Source organism: Heterocephalus glaber, unplaced genomic scaffold, assembly GCF_053883595.1.
Source record: "Heterocephalus glaber isolate CG9 unplaced genomic scaffold, H.glaber_assembly_v1.0 deba00001188, whole genome shotgun sequence".
NCBI lineage: Eukaryota > Metazoa > Chordata > Mammalia > Rodentia > Bathyergidae > Heterocephalus > Heterocephalus glaber.
In genome coordinates, this window is record NW_028258210.1 from 27,563 (window position 1) to 42,275 (window position 14,713).

Sequence of the window (14,713 nt, forward strand, 5' to 3'; positions counted from 1 at the left end):
GGGTCTCTAAGTTTAGGAGGTCTGACTTTTTTAAAGTTCTTTTTATATGGTAGATAATAGACCTTTGTCTGAGGAACAGCAGGTAAAATTTTTTCCCACATTGCGAGTTGTCTCTTTCCATTGTTGGTGGTTTCTCTTGCTGTGCAGAAACTTTTAATAAGAAGAGATCCCATTTGTTGATTGTTTTTGCTAGTTAATTTGCAGCTGATATTTCGTTCATAAAATCTTTTCCTGCACCAGTGTCTTCCAGAGTTCTACCTGAGGTCTATTCCAGCCCTTTTAGTTTTTCAGTTTTAATACTTAGATCTTGAATCCATTTTGATTTCAGTTGAGTGCATGGTGAGAAATATAGGTCTACTTGTAATCTTTGGCAAGTTGAAACCCAATTTTTCCAGCACCATTTGTTAAATAGGCTGTCTTTCCTCCACTGAGTGTGTTTGGCTCCTTTGTCGAAGATGAGTTGGCTGAGTGTGTCTGGTTTTGCTCTGCCTCTTCTAATCTGTTGCACTGGTCCTCAGGTCTGTTTCTTTGCCAGTACCATGCTGTTTTAATCACAGTAGCTTTGGGATATAATTTCAAGTTGGGGGCTGTGATGCCTCCTGTCATGTCTCTGTTACCTAGAATTGCTTTTGCTATACTTGGTCTGTTCTTGTTCTCAATAAATTTTTAGATTGTTTTCTCAAGGTCCATGAAGTATGGTGATGGGATTTCAATTGGGATTGCATTTAATCTATATAGCAGTTTTGGAAGTATGGCCATTTTCAATATGTTGATCCTTCCTTTCCAGTAGCAGTGTATGTCTTTCCATTTTCAGTTATAATCTTAAATCTCTCTTTTCAGGGTGCTATAATTTCTACATTAGCAAAGAAACTTGTTTGTTTTAAGTTGCTTTGAATCTATATGTCATCTTGGTAATATGGCCATTTGACAACATTATTTCTGCTTTTTCAGGTCAAGGTCATGTCTGTCAATTTCCTGATGTACTCTTTAGTCTCTTTTTCATAGTATACTTTTCATTATAGAGGTCTTTTATTTCCTTTTTTAGGTTAATTGCAAGGATTGAATACATTTTAGATGTCATTGCAAATGGAATTGTTTTCCTGATTTGTTTCGTTGGGGGTTCATGTTAAGTGGACAGGGCCACTTTTTAATTTTATGTGTTTATTTCTATTCTGCCACATTGAAAATCTTGTGTCTTAGGTCTAAGAGTGATCTAGTGAAATTTCTTCATCTGCTATGTACACAGTATGTCATCTACAACTGAGTGTAGTTTGACTTCTTACTTTCTTATTCCTGTCTTTTTTGTACCTTCCTTTTATCTGATTACTGTGCTCAACATTTCATGTGAACTACTTTTTTCAGATCTTTTTATTTATTAGTGTATTTGTAGTACATAATGTTTACATTCCTTGTGAAGTTTTGGCATACCTATGTAAAACACCTTGATTCCATATTTCATTCACTTTTCTTTCACTCCTTACAGCTCCACTCACCCCTTGACCCCTTCTTGTGTTTTGTTTCACATGTGCTTGAGGTTCATAATGTTCATATTAGTTATGTGGAGTACCTACATGTACATAACCTATCTGAATTCCTTTTTATTCCCTTTCTCTTCTCCTTCTGTCTCCTCCCTCCATCTCTTGATTTTCTTTTCCTTTCAGAAAGATATTCCTTCCCACTTTCTGTTATCTATCTCTTATTTTGCTCTTTGTTTATAATTTGGGTTTGTCATATAAGAGAAACCATGTAATATTTAAGTTTGTGTGTCTAAATTCTTTTAATATTATGGTCTCAAGGTGCATCCCTTTTCTGACATATGTCTCAAGTTTATCCTTCTTTATGGCAGAGCAGTACTCCCTTGTATATAAATACCACATTTTCTTTATACATTCATCTGTTGATGGATGTACTGGCCACTTCCAAGATGTAGCTATGATAAATTTTGCTGCTATAAAATAGGTATGTATATATCATTGAAAGACATTATCTTTAAATCTTTCAGGAACATTCCTAGAAAGCTAATAGCAGGTTCAAGTGAAAATTATAGTTTCATTTTTTGAGGACTCTCTATACTCATATTTGTCATGGTTGTGCTAGTTCGCATTCCAAACCAACATCATAGAATCTATCAATCTGGAGTGGTGAAAGTGGACATTTAGTATGATATTGGCAGTGGGTTGTTAAAAAAATGGCATGTATTGGATTGGGATAAGGTCTTTCTATGCCTGTTCTCATCATGGATATTTTTATTATGAATGAATTTTGCATTTTGTTAAAGGATTTGTCTATATGTATTGAGATTATCATGTTATTTTTTTCATTAAGGTTATTGGTACATTTGAGGTATACAATATGGCATTCAACATGGGGAATTTGTACCTTTACATGATATATATTGGTTCTTATTTTCTCCCATTCTACTGCCCTGCATTTAACTCCTGGACCCCTCCTAATTTAAAATAATTGGTATCTATTTTCTCCTTTTCTCATATATTTTCATTTCCCTTCTTTCTTTTCCCCTACAAACCCTACCCCAATTCCCCTTACCCTTTGTAACTTTTCTTCATATTTCACATTATCTATTATATATTTGGGTCCTTATTTGCACTTTCATTTTCTCACACCAGAGAAACTATTTGTAATTTACAAAAGTGTGTCCTGTTTATTTCACTTAAGACCATGGCCTCAATGTGCATCCATTTGGCTGTAAATAACTCTAGTTTCACATTCTTTATGGCTGTGTAGTATTTGATTTTATTTAAAATTATGCAGTCATCATTTGATCCGTATTTGGTGTTATTTCCATGATTTATGTATTACAAACTGTGTTTTGCTATAAACATTGGTGTCCATATATTACTGTTGTATGATGCTTTTAATTCTTTTGGAAGATACCCAATGAGAGATTAGCTGGGTCAAATGGGACTTCTAATCCTAGTTTTTTGAAGTATCTTCACATTGATTTCAATAGCAGTTGCACCAGTCAGCACTCACAGCAACAGTGCAGTAAGGTTTCTTTTTCCCCACAGCCCTGCTAGCATTTGTTGTTGGTTGACGTCTTGCTAGCAGCCATTCTTTCTGGAATGACGTGGAATCTCAGTGTTGTCTTCATTTACAAATCTTGGATAACCAGTGAAGTTGAACATTTTTTCGTATGTTTATTTGCTGTTTCTACATCTTTTTTCTGAGAAATATCTGTTCATTTCAGATGCCCATTTTTGGATTTGGTCTTTAAATTTGGAAGTCTGGATCTTTAAAGGTCTTTATATATTTTAGATAGTAGACCTTTGTCTGAGAAGAACTAGTAAAAATTTTTTGCAAATTATGAGTTGTCTCTTCACTCTATGGGTAGTTTCTCTTCCCGTGAAGCTTTTTAATAGGATGAGATCCCAGTTGTTGACTTTTTGTGCTACTCCACGTATGACTGAGGTTTTGTTCATGACATCTTTTCCTATTCCAATGTTTTCATGAGTTCTAACTAACCTCTCTTCCAGCCAATTTAGTGTTTCTGTTTTAATATTTAGAGTTTTGATGCATTTTTATTTTAGTTTGCTGCATGCTGGGAGATATAGGCCTAGTTTTAATCTTTGGCAGGTTGAAGCTCAATTTTTCCAGGAGCATTTATCAAACAGGCTATCTTTCCTGCAATGAGGGTATTTGAGTGCATCAAAGTTGAGGTGGCTGAGTGTATCTGGAGTTGTTTCTGCATCTTCTAATGTGTTCCACTGGTCCTCAGGTCTTTTCCAGTACCATGCTATTTTTACCACAATAGCTTGGTAGTATAGTTCCAAGTTGGGAATTGTGGTACCACCTGACTTGTCTGTTGCCTAGAAAGTCTGCTACTCTAGGTCTTTTCTTGTTGCAAATGAATTTTTGGATTGCTTTCTATAGTTTTCTGAAGTTGGGATTTAAATTGAGATTTCATTGTATCATTATAAAAGTTTTGGAAGTATGGACATTTTCACTGTATTGGTTCTTCCTATCCAGGAGCAAGGGATGTCTTTCCATTTTCTGATATCATCTTCAATCTCTTTTTTTCAGAGTGCTGTAGTTTTCAGAGGAGAGGACTTTGATTTATTTCATTAGATTGATTCCTAGGTATTTCACTTTTTTGCATGCTATTTTGAAACAGTTTTTTCTCAGTTTCTCTCTCTGTGAGTCTGTCATGCCTGTACAGTAAGGCTACTGATTTTTGTGTGTTGACCTTGTATCCAGCTAAACTACTGAATTTGGTGATTAAATCTGGAAGACTTTTGGTGGAGTTCTTGCAGTCTTCTATATACAGTATCATGTCATCTGTAATAATTATAATTTAACTTCTTTGTTTTCTATGTTTATTTCTATTATTTCTTCCTGTTGTCTAATTGCTGTAGGTGTTTCCACAACTATACTGAACAGGATTGGTGATAGTGGGCATCCTTGGTTTTTTCCTGATTTTAGCATGAAATATTTCGCTTTTTAACCATTTAGTATGATGTTGGCTATTGGTTTTTTGTGGACCAGTTTTATGAGGTTGAGATAAAGACTATCCCAATTTTCCATAGGCTTTTTTTTTTTTATCACGAATGGTATTGGAGTTTGTCAAAAACTTTTTCTGCATCAACTGAAATGATCATATGTCTTTTGTACTTCACTCTGTCCATATAATGTATTATGTTTATTGATTTACGTATGTTCAACCATTCTTGCATGTCTGGGATCAATCCCACGTTGCCAGGGTTTATGATCTTGATGATCTGCATTCTGTTTGCCAGCATCTTATTGAGGATTTTTGCATCTATGTTCATTAGTGAGATTGGCCTATAGTTCTCTTATTCAGTTGGGTCTTTCTCTGCTTTTGGCATCAAGGTGATGGTTGCTTTCATGAATGAATTTGAGACTGTTGCTTCCCTTTCAATTTCATTGAAGAGTTTAAACAATAGTGGCAATAGTTCTTCTCTAAATGTCTTGTAGAATTCAATAGTGAAGCCATCAGTGCCTGAGGTTTTCTTTGTTGGTAAGTTTTTAATTACATTCTCAGTTTTATTGATTGATATTGTGTTGCTTCGAATTTTTATATCTTCTTGGTTCAACTTTGGTAATTCATATGTATTTAGGACTCTGTCCATTTCTTTTGTGCTTTCCATGTTATTGGAATACAGGTTCTCAAAGTAGGTATTGATGGTCCTCTAGATTTCTGCTAAGTCTGTTGTAATTTCATCCTTTTCATTCATAATTGCATGGACTTGAGCCTTTTATTTCCCCTTCTTTTTATAAAGTCAGCTAAGAATTTGTCAATTTTATGAATTTTTTGATGAACAACCTCTTCAATTTGGTGATTTTTTTTTTGTATTGTTCTCTTATTCTACATTGCCTTGATTTCTATAATTTCCTCCTTTACAAGCTTTGGATTTGTCTTGCCCTTTTGTATCTGAAAGCTTGAGATTCAGCATCCGGTTGTTTAATTGAGCTCTCTCTGTTTTCGTATGAGTATTCACTGCTATGAATTTGTCTCATAAGATTGCTTTCATTTTGTCCTATAAATTCCAGTATATTGTATTGGCATTTCCATTTATTTGTAGAAACCATCTAATTTTTTCTTTAACTTTCTCTGTGACCCATTGGTTGTTCAGGAGGGTGTTATTCAATTGCATGAGAGTTGTATAAAGAAGGCTTCATTCTATACAAATTACATGAAGAACTTACTGGATTTTCAGATATCAAAGTTAAATATGAGAAAAGGAAAAAATGAAAACAAAGTATTTATAAATAGGGAGGGGTGAAGGCATTGGAGGGAGGGTAGGGAAATGGGGAAAATAAGAATCAAGACATATTATGTAAAGTTACAAATCCCCAATGATGAATGTCACCATATTGTATACCTAAAATGTACCAATAAACTTAATAAAACGTTACATATTATTTTCTTTGACTGGGGGTCAAATTTTATAAGATCCCTACAACTTGGATGTGAGAAGAAAGATCTAAGTTGAGGCTCCCTCTGATACAAGATGGGCAAGATCCTTTTAAGTAATTCACTTTTCTTGTTTTCTTTATCTGTCAACATTAGCAAGTCCTTAGGGATTGGGATACTATGGATGGATTAGGCTAATTATAAATTCTGCATTAAATCCCCAGTGTCAGACAATTATAAAGAACCACCTTGGCCTTCCAGCTCTACAGTTGGGCCATTCCAGTCCAGCAGTTCCATCCCCGTCTCTTCTTCCCAGGTTTGCCATCTGCACCAGGAGGCTCATGTCTGACTCTTGTCCTTTTACCACTCCTGAAGATGGAGGCTGAATATCCTCACACATCAAGCAGAGGAGGAGCAGCAGATCAGTCCTCTTTGGGAATGCCCCAGCAGAGACACAGCATGGCCCTGTAAATGCTAAGGGAGATACTGGATGAAAGATTGGCTGGAGAACATTGTTTCTTCATCACCAGGGCCAGCAGGACAGTTGGTAGCCAGGTGGGAGAGTATCAACATGCAGAATTTTAGTTCCCAGGCTAATGAAGTTTATGATCTTAGTTATTGAGAAGGTATGGAAACTTTCATATGCAGCTTATTTTCCTCAACACTGGTTCCAGCTTCTGTAAGCACTGTTTCCACCAGAGCAGGAAATATATCCCTCTGAACTCTCCCTGCAAAATTTTTACCTAGAGCTTCCCAGTGCCAGTCTCTGAGGAAAGCTTTTTCACGGAGCTTGTTATCTTTATTCTGAGTAATTACACATTGTCTTTTCCATAAATCAGGAGAACAACATGCATTATCATTATTTTATATCTGAGGGTATTTGAACAGTTTTTATGTCTTCTCTTCGCATTCATTTTCTTTGTTTCTTTCCTTACTTCTTCCTTTCTTTTCTTTTCCTTTCCTTCCCTTCCCTTCCCTTTCCTTTCCTTTCCTTTATTCTCCCTCCTCCCTCCATTCCTGCCTCCCTCCTCTTCCCTCCTCTGCCTCTCCCTCTCTCTCTCTCTTTCTTCCTTCCTTCCTTCCTTCCTTCCTTCCTTCCTTCCTTCCTTTCTTTCTTTTGTCTTACTCATTTCTGGAGATTGAATCCAAAGCCTTGTTCATGCTAGGCAAAAGCTCTACCACTGAGCTACTTTCCTATCATTGTTTACATAGGCTCTTCCTAATTTCAGGCTGGGCTCAATCTAGAAATCCTTCTGGCTTAGCCTCCTAAGTAGCTGGGATTGGACTTGTACATCACTGCACCAGACATTGTGAAGTCAGCTTTGAATCTAGACAGTGAGATCTCATCTATAGGGCATATTCACGGGCTTCTCTCCTCTTGACCCAATGTGATATTTCTCTCACTTGTCACTCCAAGGCAGAGTCCTTCCAATCACTGTGCTCTCCCCTTTGGGCTTTTGGACTACAGAGAAGAGCAGTGTGTTCACTTTCTGCATCAGTTATAGGAAGGTTGGCTGTGATCACAGGCAGGAATCACAGTACATTTTGACATAAAAATTCAGGCAGCTCTCTTTCTTGGGCTTATTCTTTGATTCTACTTCCACCTTCCCACTGCTTCTTTCAGCCCTGTGATTTATTCTCTCTCCATTAGCAAGGGAGACATAAGTCATAATGTTGTGTTTCATTTTTAGGTTTGAAACAGAAAACTGCTAAAACCATATGTAAGGAGGTTGAGAACAGACCTCTGGACTTGTGCTTAAACCTCCTGAAGTGTAGGAAGCAGTGAACAAGTTCTGTGCCTGGACCTCAGAGACCAATAGCTTAATTTTAATTTTCTGTGTTCTATGTTGCCTATGTGACACTGGGAAACTTCCTAGTATCCCTGAGCCTCACAGTTGTCAGCTGAATTGACTTCAGTTGCTACAAATGCAGTGAGTAAGAATTAGAACTCATATAAATATGACTAAATATGTGAGAGATTTATAGAATGGGGAAAATAAATTTCAGGCATTGTTGTTATCATTATTACATTAACAAGGGTAAATGCCATATCAATCCAATAAAATATGTTTTTATCTGAACTTCAATTTCCTGAATTCCTGAGAGACAATTTTAAATTTACTATGATTGTCACTTTTATTTGTAGTACTGTGGATTTAACTCAGGGCCATATCAATACTAGAAAACCACTCTACAATTAGCTACACCCCAACCCAGACCATTTTATTTTTGTCTTCATAGAAGTAGCTTCTGAGGGCCAGGGATTTAGCTCAGTGGTTCTGCTGCCTGCCTCACAATCACAAGGTCCTGAGCTCAATCCCCAGGAGCAAAAAAATGGGGGTTCTGAATGCCTGGAGGGAACCAATTGGTCTTCATATGTTTTGGATTTCCCAGAACGTCTTCCTTACTTGGTACAGAGGAGGTTACAAGAACAACAATTCCTATCATATATTGGACAGATTCTTCTGGTTCACAGAAACAGAATAGGTGGTATGGATTGGACACATTGGGGCCTTCTGGGGTTTCATTCCTTCTGAGTCTGGACCTAGCACTAGACGAGACAGAAAAGAGTGCTTGTGTGTTTCTGTGGCACAGACTTTCCGTGGAACCATCATTTTCCATGAAATAGAATCTATGACATTTGAGTTTTAAAAGTTGTGGTAAATTTTTAAAAGGGGGAGTGAGGAAGGGAAAGGGAGGTGAATCTTGTTTGCATGGTTACATTTTAGGATATTTCAGTCCTTTCATGAAGTTCCCTGGACTGTGAAGAGTTTCTTCCTCTCTGCCACTTAATAGATTGAAAGACCATTAAACCATTTTTAGGATTAAGATTCATAAATATATCTGCAATTTCAATACCGATTTAGAATAGGCATGGTGACATGCTCATGGAGGCATAGCTAATTGGGAGGCTGTGGCAGGAAGACTGCTTTAGCTTAGGAGTTCAAGACTAGTTTGGGCATCATAGTGAGATCCCATATTAAAAAAAAAACAGTGGTTCAAATGCTTATTTAAAATATGCAACAGATGGGCATTTTGGCACATCCTTGAAATCCCAGCTACTTGACAGGCTGAAGCAGGAGGATCACAAGTTTGAGGCCAGTCTGGGTAACTTAGTGAGACTTTGGCTCAAAATAAATTTAAACAAGTTTGGGAATTTGGCTCAGCATTCCTTATTTCTTTCTCTGTTACCTCTAAGAGAGAGAGAGAGAGAGAGAGAGAGAGAGAGATTTAGTAAGTGTAAAGCCTCTATAATGTGCCAGATATACCCATGAATATAGTGGATCATAGGGTTGTCTATGAGTGATGTATATATTGGTATATTCTCTGTATAAGATGAGAATATGCACATAGATCAATTATGGAAACAGCATTAGTTTACAGACCTCAAGGACATTTTTGATCCTCCGCCTTTCAATAAGATTGTGTCAGATCTTTCTGCTGAAAAGCAAATGTAGAAAATTAAAATAAAAATATAGCCAGGTGTGGTGGTGCATGCCTGTAGTTCCAGCTCACTGGGAGGCTGATGCAAAAGGATCAAAAATTCAAGCCAAGCTGAACAAATTAGCTATTTTTCAAAGTCCTGTTGAAAAATATAAAAGAGCAGAGGATATATCTCAGTGAGAAGGCCCTGCAGTCAATCCCCAGTAATGTAAAAAATGTTAGCATCTATCAGTTTTAACAAATCAAAACATGATCTCTCCTGAAGATATCTTATATGGACTAGCAGAGAGGCACAAAAATTTTCTTAGGAGTGTCATAATAAAGAAGTAAAATGAAGCTCATTCTCTAGATAATAGTACATTTCATTTAGTGTTTGAAATAATCACATGTACTTCACTGAAAAATGTAAAATAATACTGTAGCAAATGAAGCTTTCCAGGACACAATATGCAAAATATGATAGCATTTTGGTAATTTTTCAGTAAAATTATTCATGGCCATAAATTAATTCTATCATTATGAAAGATTGATCTGAAAGTGCATCCAGTAGCTTCATGACACTGTTTGTTTTTCGCCAATAAAAGGGCAGGAGAATGGAATTATGCACAAATCCCAAAAAGACCCTCACATTTTATTTATAGTGAGTTCAGGAGCGAATGTTATTAAATATTTATTATTTTAATACAAGTGTTTGGTTTTAGTTGTAATAATAATTATTATCAATTAAAATATATATTTTAATAATAATAATATTATATGTAATAGGTTACATGAATGGATAATTTACCTAGTCCTTGGGAATGGCTTTCTTCCTGGCTATGTTACTATGTCCAAAGCATGTTTGTTTATGAGATTCTGATTTAATTAGTTCACATCGGTGTCCATCTTATCAGCACATTTAGAACGATCAGCAGGTGATTATAATGACCAACTACTACTGAGAACGACTAAGCACGTTGCATTTATTATTCAATTTACTATCTTACAGCAACACTTTAAGGTTGAATTCTGAAGGGAAAAATCCTTTTCCCCTTGCATATCTCAAGGTATTCAGTTGGTCCCCTCAAAATTAGGCTGACAAATGGCAGATTCACAAGCAAAAAACTAATAGTTTATTGAAATGCACACCAAATCAGAGCAGTGGTGCACACCTGTAACTACAGCTTCTTAAGATGTTGAGATGGGAGGATCACAAGTTTGAGGCAGTCTGGGCAACTCAGTGAGATACTGTCTCAAAAAAAGAAAAATAATAATGCACATCCTTGTAGGAATAACGAGCAATGAGTGAGACAAAGAGGTGGCTGGTTAAAACTTGCAGTTGTATAGCATCTTAAGAAAAAAAGGACAAGTTTTGACGAAAATTTATTAGACCAAGAAAAGCTTCTAGGTATGGCAAATTGAGGGTAGGCAAGTCTGTAGAAAGGCTGATATTCCCTAAGGGCTACTTTGGTTTTTGGTACCAGGGATCAAACTCGGGTCATTGCACTTGTGAGTCAGGTGGTGGAACCACTGAGCTAAATCCCCGGCCCATAAGGGCTACTTTTAACAAAGTTATTTGTAAATCACTGTAGAGCATGAGAAGTGCGTATAATTACCTCCAGTGATTAAAAATCCTTTCGCCCTTCCCAGAAAAAACCCGAAGGGACACATTTACAAATTCATGTGCTGCTTTTAGGTAAATACAGGGAGATGTTTTGTATGTTTTTTCTCAACACCTTCAGCTCAAGTAATTTGTCTCACGATTAGACATATTTTGGGGAGGCATATTCTGCTACAATTCAGTAGATTCAATCAATTATAACCATTTTAAAGATGAGCAAACTACACATGCATTTGTAATACCGTTTTTCTGTTCTAAAAAAAAAAATTTGCTTTTTTCCCTAAAATTTAATGATGATTTGATCTACCAGGAGAAATGAAAGTTTGTGCCAAAATTTAGTTCACTTTAGTAGAAATCCAATCCCCCTATGAGAAAGGACTGACTTGAAAGGATCTTCTTTTTAAAGAAAATGTTTAAAATTAATTTTATTGGTACATTTTCAGTATACAATATGATGACATTCATCACTGGGAATTTACCTTTATATAATATATCTTGGTTCTTATTTTTCCCCATTCCCCTGACCTCCCTTCAACTCTTCCAACCCTCCGTATTTACAAAGACTTTGTTTTCATTTTTTCCCTTTCTCATATTTATTCCCTTCTTTCTTTCGTTCCTTTCCCCTACTCCTCCCAATTCCCCTACTCCTTTAGAAATTTTCTTCCTATTTCACAATATCAATTATACATTTTGATCCTTATTTATACTTTTAGTTTTTCACACCAGAGAAATGATTCAGTATTTACATATATGTGTGCTATTTATTTCATTTAAGAGTATGGCCTCAATGTGCACCCACTTAGGTATAAATGTCTCTAATTTCTCATTCTTTATGGCTGAGTCATACTCCATTTTATGAAAAAAACACATTTTCTATTACAGTCTCCATTTGGTGGGCAAGTGAACTGTTTCCAAGTTTTAGCTATTGCAAACTGTGCTGCTATGAACATGGGTGAACATATATCCCTGTGGTATGATTCTTTTAATTCTTTTGAGAATCTCTGAAGCAGCTGTATGTAGAAACAAGCAAATGACACAGAAACAAAAGAAGTAAGGCTTAAAAGTTTGCCACAACTCTGAAATACTGTTAATGGTGTTTTGTCTTTGTATTAGTTAGTTTTGGATTACTATAATGAAATACCTTGGGCAAAAAACTTTTAAAATTTAAATCATTTTTTATTTTCAAAAATTTGTGTATGTTTGCAATACATAATGATTACATTTGTTTGGGGGGAATAGGTAGATGTATGTATCATGTCTTGATTAGTTTTGATCCCTTTATTCCTGTTCCCTCCCCTTGTTGTTCCCCCAAATCTCTAACCCATCTCTAGAAAGCCTAACTTTTTTACCATCTCTGCTGGTAAAAAAGAAGTTTATTTATCTCACAATTCACAGTTCAAAAATCCACATAGTATATAGCACTAGCTCTAGGGAGAGATTCACTTTGGATCTCAGCAGTGTGAGTGTGTGTGTGTGTGTGTGTGTGTGTGTGTGTGTGTGTGTTTGTAAGAGATTCACATTGGAACAGGAAATCTGAAAGGCTGGGGCACACTATTATGGACTATTCCCTGGACTCCACCTACTTTTCTGTTATTTTTTTTTTTTTGACAGATCCTATTTTGTTCAGGCTGGCCTTGAACTGTGTAACCCAGCCTGGCTTCAAACTTACTGTGATCCTCCTGCTTCAGCCTCCTGAGTGCTGGAATTACAGGCCTGCACCAATATAACTGGCTTATAGTTTACTTGTTGAAGGTTCCACCCCACCTCTACACTGTCAAACTGAGGACCAAGCTCCCAAAACAAGAACTTTTGTAGCATACAGTTAAATCAAACACAAAGAGTAGTAATCCTCCAGTATACACACTTTAATTTGAACTGCTTCCACCCAAAATATAAACACGTGGTTGATTGCCTTTATTCTGCTTTATGTATTCCAATAATCTCTTCTTTTTCAACAGGTATCCTAGATCTATGGAACCACAGAATTTAACTTCTGTGTTGGAATTTCTTCTCCTTTGATTCTCAGAAGATCCAGGCCTACAGCCTGTTCTCTTTGGACTGTTTCTATTCATGTGCCTGGTCACAGTGTTTGGGGACCTCATCATCCTGGTTGTCATTGACAGCTCCCTCCTCCACACGCCCATGTACTTCTTCCTGTCCAACGTGTCCTTTTCTGATACTGGCTTTAGCACCACTACAATCCCCAATATGCTGGTGAACACACACACACACACACACACACACACACACACACACACACATGCACAGCAAATTCATCCCCTTGGGCTGCCTAATTCATGTGTCCTTTTTTGTACTTTTTGGATATTTGGACAGGATATTTGGCTGTGATGGCCCTATAACTGCTTAGTGGCCATCTGTCACCCTCTGCACTACCCATTCTGCATGAGCCCCTGTCTTTGTGGATCTTGATCCTGATGGCATTTTCCATCAATCTTTTGAACTTCCAGATGCACTGCATAATGGTGTCACACCTTACTTTCTGCACAGATGTAGAAATCCCTCATTTCTCTTGTGACTTTCTGCGACCTCTCAAATTTACCTGTTCTGACATCTTCACTAATAACATAGTAATAGTTATTATTAGTATCAACTCAAGTTTTCTTGCTATTACAGGGATCTACTTCACTTAGTATAAAATTGTTCCTCCTTTCTGAGAGTCTCCCTGTTGAGTGGCAGGTGTAAAGCGTTCTCCATCCATGGCTCTCACCTCATGGTGGTTTTCTTGTTTTATGGAACAGGACTTGGGGTGCACTTCAGTTCATCTGTCTCAGTTTCCTCCAGGGTCAGTTTGGTGGCCTCAGTGATGTATATCATGGTCACTCCCATGCTGAATCTCTTCATCTACAGCCTGAGGAACAAGGACATCAAGAGAGTCCTCTGGGAAATTGTCAGAAGGAGAACACTTAATGCCACTGCCTATGCCATCCTTTCATAGAACTGGAGACAGCCACAAAATCAAACTGAACATGCAATCATAGTGTTTATATTCATATTTATCGTATATCCCTCTGGTTTATGTTAGGACAACTATTCCCCTTAGGAGAGCTTTAATGGAGCTGAGGAAATATTTCACATAACAACTTAAATCATAGTCACTAAGATTATGTGTAATTATGTGTAAGAACATCAATATATCCTTCTCAATTTTCTTACCCATTACTCAGGTCTCTTAATCTATGTCTTCTTTCCTCTCATTGAAAAACAATCATACCTTCTTCTTTCTTTTTCTTGATATTTATTGCTTCTTTAATTTTCTAATTGTTAATGGGGATTAAATCCTATGTTTATAATTGTTTGAGTCACTTTTCTCATCACTGGGACACAACACCTGCCATCTGCAACTTAAAGGAGGAGAGGTTGATTTTGGCTCATAGTTTGTAGAAGTTTCAGTTCACGGTCAGCTGGCTCCAGGGCAGAATCAGCATGGTGGAAGAGCCTGGGCAGAGGAAAGCTGCTCACCTCATGGCGACTGGGAAGCAGAGAGTGAAGGGAGGAACCAGAAAGGGAGATAAACCCTTCAGGTCATACCCCCAAGTGACCCACCTCTTTTGAGCGAACCCCCACCTCCTAACAGCAAGTCAAGTATAAGCCCCCATACACCAGTCACCTTCCGAAGCCCCACCTATGACCAAATGAGGCTTGTGAGAGATGAAAGATACAAACTATAACAATAATCAAGTCATTGATTTAGTTCTCACTTCTTAATGGTCTTGAGCACGTTGGGTGATTTAATTTCCTGTCCAAATTGAGATAAT

The 14,713-nt window shown here is 37.0% G+C and overlaps 1 long non-coding RNA gene and 1 pseudogene across 3 annotated transcripts in view; one reads left to right on the forward strand and one right to left on the reverse strand.

The window, feature by feature from the left end:
• LOC147828241 (uncharacterized) overlaps nt 1-14,713 on the reverse strand; it is a 50,721-nt gene that overhangs the window by 27,278 nt on the left and 8,730 nt on the right. The window contains exons 2-3 of one of the 2 annotated variants that reach the window (XR_015451110.1): nt 14,112-14,427; nt 13,666-13,806 (exon numbers count right to left, since the gene is read on the reverse strand). This is a non-coding gene — a long non-coding RNA (uncharacterized LOC147828241). The remainder of the gene's footprint in view (nt 1-13,665; nt 13,807-14,111; nt 14,428-14,713) is intronic. The other variant, XR_015451111.1, reaches the window with a different exon arrangement.
• Nucleotides 1-14,713, forward strand: part of LOC101700179 (olfactory receptor 7D2-like) — a 29,360-nt pseudogene that overhangs the window by 3,200 nt on the left and 11,447 nt on the right. The window lies entirely within an intron of this gene.